Source organism: Poecilia mexicana, unplaced genomic scaffold (assembly GCF_051168715.1).
Source record: "Poecilia mexicana isolate PSO_F unplaced genomic scaffold, ASM5116871v1 scaffold_7, whole genome shotgun sequence".
Classification (NCBI taxonomy): Eukaryota; Metazoa; Chordata; class Actinopteri; order Cyprinodontiformes; family Poeciliidae; genus Poecilia; species Poecilia mexicana.
The window spans coordinates 12,050,431-12,057,653 of NW_028263376.1; the positions used below are offsets into that span (position 1 = coordinate 12,050,431).

Consider the following 7,223-nt stretch of genomic DNA (forward strand, 5'->3'; position numbering starts at 1 on the left):
TGACAAAACTGTAGGTGATGAAATGATGGGATCACTATCCTTGTTTCCTGAAACCCAGGTGAACAGCTTTCTGTCTTGGAAATCTTTCTAATTTTTCTGATAGGTATTTTAGTGGACATGGGTTTTTGGGAGAGTAGACACAGTCCCAGCAATGCTTGTTTGTGTCAGGGGACAGCATTATGAGGACTGTGTGTAGAAGACCCAAAGAGTAATATTGTTGGGAATCATTGGGTCATGGGTATTTGAGAGCATAGACACAGTCCCAGCAATGCCTGTTCCTGTCAGGGGACAGCATTATGAGGACTGTGTGTAGATGACCCAAAGAGTAATATTGTTGGCAATCACTGGGTCATGGGTGTTTGAGAGCATAGACACAGTCCCAGCAATGCTTGTTCCTGTCAGGGGACAGCATTATGAGGACTGTGTGTAGATGACCCGAAGAGTAATATTGTTGGCGATCACTAGGACTTTGCTTAAAATACTATTGCCAAACAATTTGTCTAGCTTTACCATAGCTCTTTATATTGTTATACTCTATGGTGTTCTACCTTGAAGTACATTTTAAATGAATCTTAATGACTCGTTTGTTGTCTTCTCCACAGGTTTCTGCTCACTCTGACAAAACCGTAGGTGATGAACTGCTGGGATCACTATCTCCGTTTCCTGAAACGCAGGTGAACAGTTTTCTGTCTTGGAAATCTTTCAAATTTTTCTGACAGGTATTTTAGTGGACATGGGTTTTTGGGAGAGTAGACACAGTCCCAGCAATGCTTGTTCCTGTCAGGGGACAGCGTTATGAGGACTGTGTGTAGATGACCCGAAGAGTAATATTGTTGGCAATCACTACGACCTTGCTTAAAAGACTATTGCCAAACAATTTGCCTAGCTTTACCGTAGCTCTTTATAGAGTGTTACTCTATGGTGTTCTACGTTGAAGTTAATTTTAAACAAATCTTAATGACTCGTTTGTTGTCTTCTCCACAGGTTTCTGCTCACTCTGACAAAACCGTAGGTGATGAACTGCTGGGATCACTATCCCCGTTTCCTGAAATGCAGGTGAACAGTTTTCTGTCTTGGAAATCTTTCAAATTTTTCTGACAGGTATTTTAGTGGACATGGGTTTTTGGGAGAGTAGACACAGTCCCAGCAATGCTTGTTCCTGTCAGGGGACAGCATTAAGAGGACTGTGTGTAGATGACCCGAAGAGCAATATTGTTGGCAATCACTACGACCTTGCTTAAAAGACTATTGCCAAACAATTTGCCTAGCTTTACCGTAGCTCTTTATAGAGTGTTACTCTATGGTGTTCTACGTTGAAGTTAATTTTAAACGAATCTTAATGACTCGTTTGCTGTCTTCTCCACAGGTTTCTGCTCACTCTGACAAAACTGTAGGTGATAAACCGATGGGATCACTATCTTCGTTTCCTGAAACCCAGGTGAACAGCTTTCTGTCTTGGAAATCTTTCTAATTTTCTGATAGGTATTTTAGTGGACATTGGTTTTTGGGGGAGTAGACAGTCCCAGCAATGCTTGTTCCTGTCAGGGTACAGCATTATGAGGACTGTGTGTAGATGACCCGAAGAGTAATATTGTTGAGTAATATTGTTGGCGATCACTAGGACTTTGCTTAAAATACTATTGCCAAACAATTTGTCTAGCTTTACCGTAGCTCTTTATACTGTGATACTCTATGGTGTTCTACCTTGAAGTACATTTTAAATGAATCTTAATGACTCGTTTGTTGTCTTCTCCACAGGTTTCTGCTCACTCTGACAAAACCGTAGGTGATGAACTGCTGGGATCACTATCCCCGTTTCCTGAAATGCAGGTGAACAGTTTTCTGTCTTGGAAATCTTTCAAATTTTTCTGACAGGTATTTTAGTGGACATGGGTTTTTGGGAGAGTAGACACAGTCCCAGCAATGCTTGTTCCTGTCAGGGGACAGCATTAAGAGGACTGTGTGTAGATGACCCGAAGAGTAATATTGTTGGCAATCACTACGACCTTGCTTAAAAGACTATTGCCAAACAATTTGCCTAGCTTTACCGTAGCTCTTTATAGAGTGTTACTCTATGGTGTTCTACGTTGAAGTTAATTTTAAATGAATCTTAATGACTCGTTTGCTGTCTTCTCCACAGGTTTCTGCTCACTCTGACAAAACTGTATGTGATAAACCGATGGGATCACTATCTTCATTTCCTGAAACCCAGGTGAACAGCTTTCTGACTTGGAAATCTTTCTAATTTTTCTGACAGGGATTTTAGTGGACATGGGTTTTTGGGAGAGTAGACACAGTCCCAGCAATGCTTGTTCCTGTCAGGGGACAGCATTATGAGGGCTGTGTGTAGATGACCCATAGAGTAATATTGCTGGCAATCATTGGGACTTTGTTTTAAATACTATTCCCAAACAACTAGCCTAGCTTTACCATAGCTCTATATACAGTTTTACTCGAAAGTGTTCTACCATGGTGTTAATTCTAAATTAATGTTTTTAAAAGCTGTCAGATACAGTATAAGATATGACTACCTTAACAACCCTCCCCCTCCTCCTGATTAATAATTTATTTTCAATAATTTAACATAGTAATCATTGCACAATATAATAATGTTCTTTAATTTTGGCTAAAGGTTAGGTTTCTGTGCAGTTAAGACTAATATAACAGACAACTTGTTTTGTATCTCTAATTTGACAGGATGCAGAAAACCTCGATCTCCTGTTGAATTACATGGGAACTCTTCTGGTATGACTTACTTCAATTAACCTTTCATTGGTCATTTAGTAACTGATTTGAAATTTTGTATCTTTTATTTTGTTGGCCTGAAGTATTACTAATGTATTGCAGGAAAGGGAAAGGAGATTATTCCACCAACTGAAAAACCCTCAGAACCCCAAGATGGTATGGCTGTCTTCCTATTCATGGTGGTTCTTTACTTAGTGGTAAGGTTTAGAGATTCTGACTTAAGGCTCATCATAACATGTTACAAGAATTGAGTATTATCCTTAGCTTTAAAAAGCACAGTAAGAAACATGCAGAGAAGTGGTTGGGTCTGTGCAATTTTTAAAAAATAAGGCTGAAACAATCTTACAAAGTTAGTTGCTGATTATGAACAAGTAATACACTGCTTAAACACAGAATCGACAGGACAGAATATGAATCATGACAAGCATGACCTTGTTCTGTAACAGGTAATAAAGCTTGCAGTGTAATATAAAATGAAGCTTTGAGTGATAGTTTATATTTGACACACCAGGGTTGTAGCTTCTTGATTTCTATGTGTAATAAATGCACTGTTTCACAACTTGGTAATCAATTTAATAATAATAAAAAAATTGGAGAAAAATAATTTTAGGTGGATACATATTTAATTCATTGCACGTTGAGAAATCAAATTGTCAAAGGGTTCTCTTCAATGGACACAATAAACAGAACTGGAATGTAAAACTTTATCACAAGCATACTTTTATAGCACACTCCCACATATGATTTATATTTTAAAAAGTAAAATTGTCTCTCTTGTTTGTAGATTATCCTGAAAAGGACCATCCTCAGAGAAATCAAAAATGGCCCTGGTCTCCTACAGAAATTGCAGCGGTGTTGAAACAGATTTGTTTGCTTCTGAATCTGTTTAAGTAGGATTTTTTGTTTTGTTTGAGTCATGTGTATTGTGTGGTATCTAGAAGAACTTGGGTTTAAAGGTTTTAGTCAAACTGTTTTGAAAAACTAAGCTTGATAAGAGCCTGTGTTTTGGTTTGCTCCAAAAAATAAAAATTGCAATAAAAACAATGTTGTTTTTATTCCATTATACATTTTAATTTGTATAGATCTAAACATTACCCCATTGGTAATGAACAAGGGAAATCAATTGGTGACCATATTTCTATTTGATCATTATTTTTTTCATATTTGGACTGAGATTTTTGTAGTCCATACCTGTGTTCATGACAAATGAACACTACCATTATTGCAGGGTGTGAATTAATCCATTTGATGTTCATTTGGGTACTTTAATATATTTTAGGGACATTCTATGAAGTCTTATTTTAAATGTCCTTGCAATTCTCATTGGTGCTTATAATATACTGTTATGTCAGGGGCGTGGCTTATCTATCTAATTATCAATGTCCTGTTAATGTTGCATAAAGTCAGGTCATTATATTTAGAGTTCTGTAGTGTGTATACACAATTTTAACTGAGATCTTAGTTGAGTGGCTCATAAAAGATTTTTTGACACATTCAGCCAGTCTGTAGAACAAGTGAAAAGGGGTGCTCCCATAATTCACCACTGTGACTGGTTCGGGAAAATTGTCCTTATAGTTCACCGGCACCTGTATAGGTGTGTGTGTGTGTGTGTGTGTGTGTGTGTGTGTGTGTGTGTGTGTGTGTGTGTGTGTGCGTGTGTGTGTGTGTGTGTGTGTGTGAGAGAGAGAGAGAGAGAGAGAGTCATATTATCTGTTTGTGTTGCTGCCTGCTGTGAGTTTGAGGCTCCTGCACGTCTAATGATATCTGCTCTCACATTCCTGTCATAGCTGATCTGGATTTCCCCCTTCTCCGCACCAGCGGATCAACCCAGCGCGGCCACTGGCACGGGCGGCGCATTCCTCACCCATCCCAGCACACACACACCAGCAACCTCAGGAGACCTCTGCTGTCGCTCACCACAACCCTCGCACATACACTCCTTCCTCATTTCTGTCTCTTTGTCCTGAGTTTCATTTCGCAGTAGCGGCCTGGAGTCGCAGGAACTCTTTGTCCAACAAAGCGAGCCAGGTTTGGGTCCTTGCTGGCAGAGCAGAGACAATGCAAAGCTCGCTCCCCAGACTTCCTGGCTCCTCTTTAATGTGTTGTCATAAAGCACTGAGCTGGCAGAGACTTCGCTTTTGCTCAGTCAGGCCCGGGCGCTGCCCCCTCTCTCTGTCCTCGTACATGTCTCTTACGCCGCCGTGTCTGCGCACTGTCAGAGTCTAAGAGACCTGACATTTCAGCTTCCTCACAGCCTCTCGATTCTATCAGTCAGCCAGTGGAAAATCTGGAAAAATAAGGGCATACAAAAAAGAAGAAGAGGGGGGAGGGGGGAAATCAAACATCCTCTGCTGTCATTTTAAAATATTGGGACAGTGGAGGAAAATTGGTTCTTTTGGCAGCACTCTCTGTCATGAATTTATTTTCTTAGGGGGGAAATAAGACTCCAGGCTGGGTTCTGATTTACTTCCCCTCTTCCTAATAGGCAGAGAAACCCAGAACCGGTCTGCGCGCTGCCATGTGGCTAACCCTATCCCCTTTAACATGCCGTCATGTGGCTTTCATAACCCCGTCCAACTCAAAAACAGATTTGTTTTACTCCGAGCTTTTTTCCAAACAAATTCCTTCATTACCCAGGGAGCTCAGCGCGCTGCGTTGCAGAGCTGCAGCTGCTTGACTCTCTGTGCGGGGTTTTGATGTTTGTGCGCCGTTTTATGAATTGTGCGGAGAAAAACGGGGCGGAATAGAACAGGAACTTTGAATAAAAAGGTCTGCTTTTTATTTTTTTATTTTTTATTTTTTTAGTGTTTTTCTTGTAACGTTTACATGCGTACGCGTTGTCGTCTTCTGTCACCGTGCTGCCGCCAGCTCGCCACCAGGGGGCTCCCTCAGCTCTCTCCTGACGCTCCACCTTGCGGGTGTGTCAGCACACACCTGCAGATCATCTGATCAGTTCCAGGAGTATAAGAGGAGCCTCCAGCCAACACTTCCACGCCAGAGTGTTGACCCTTGTGGTAACTGAGAGCCATTAGAAAGCCTTGTGTTGTGACACGTTCTTGTTCTAACCTCACGTCTCCTCGTCTCAGGTTTGATCGAGCCCGGTTTGATCAGGTTTGATCAAGTCCGGGACCAGTCGAGCCCGCTAGCAGGGATCTGGATCTCCTCGCCCTGGGGGTGTCCTGACGCAGCGAGCATCCCCAAGTCGGCTTCCCTCTCCCTCTGCTTCCCCGAGCAGACGTTCTTCGGACCCCGTAAGCCCAGCACGTTATTCCCCTAAGCTCTGTCGGTCTCGTATACTCACCTCTCCGGATCTGTCCTTTCGAAGCCTAGCCCGGACGCTTCTGGCCTGCCTGCTGTTTATGGTTTCTCCAACTCATACCACATTATTTAGTTTGTAAATAAAACCCTTAATCTTCAGTCTTCCTGAGTGTTTTGCTGCATGTGGGATCGGAACATTCCTAAAACCATGACGGTACGAGAGCCAAGTCGGTACAATTCCGTCAGACGATACTAACTGGATCGGCTCCTCTTCCTGACACCGGATGGAGAAGCTCAGAGAAAGGCACAAAATTAAAGAACAGAGGAATCCAAAAGCAATGATCAAAAGTTTCTCTCCAAATCTGTTCTGAAAAGATGTTGCCTCTCCAACACCAGGTCATCCTGCACTCCTCACTGCAAGGCTTGATTTAAAAAAAACAAAAAAACAAAGGTACACAGTTCAGCTCAAAATGATTCATACGCCAGTTTAAAGTCATCTTTTAGTTTTGCTGTGTTTTTCTTTTGACTGGAAGTCTCTCATCCATAGTGCTGAGCTGAATTTGATAGGAAATCTGTGGAGGGAGCTGGCGATTAGGGTGATGGTAGGGAGGCCTTCCAAGGGAGGATAGCTGACCTGTTGAGAACGCCCAGATTTTGTTGTTCATAATTTTCTGCTTTCTTATCTGAAAAACCTTGTGTTACAGAAAGCACGTTATGCATTTTGAGAAGGACAGTGTGTCCAAAAATAGCCAAACACGGCAGTGGAAGCAGCAAAGAAGAGAGAGAGCTTTCACCAGAAGAAGATGGAGGTGTGCTTAGAGAGAGCAAAGCTAAACGTTGTGTAAAATCTACAGGGCGGCTAACCTCGTAGCTCTGAACAACAGAGACTTTTCCTGACTGACTGAGACATTTGGAGATCATTTCCAAGGCAGATTAGGCAAACATTACCGAGTCAACATGAGGGATGGACTCCTATCAAAGACACAAGACTGAAATTAGCTCAACAGGACCTTCAAGCTTTAGTGTGGGATCGTCTAGTTTTAAATTTTCCCCTTTAAAGGTTAATTTTACACTTAAAGTACAGAATTAAGAAGGAAAAAAAAACTCTGAAAAGATTTATTGTGGCTCAGATTTGACTTTTGCATCACAAAAATCAACAGTTGAAATTTCACTTGAAGTGGGGTTGGATGGAGTAGCAGTCATTATCTTACCCCCCCACT

At 41.6% G+C, this 7,223-nt stretch overlaps 1 long non-coding RNA gene across 1 annotated transcript; it reads left to right on the plus strand.

Moving 5' to 3' along the window:
• Positions 1-2,725: 2,725 nt before the first annotated feature.
• Positions 2,726-3,789, plus strand: LOC148158377 (uncharacterized). The gene is made up of 2 exons (XR_015763866.1): positions 2,726-2,901; positions 3,530-3,789. It is a non-coding gene; the product is annotated as an uncharacterized LOC148158377 (long non-coding RNA).
• Positions 3,790-7,223: the final 3,434 nt, after the last annotated feature.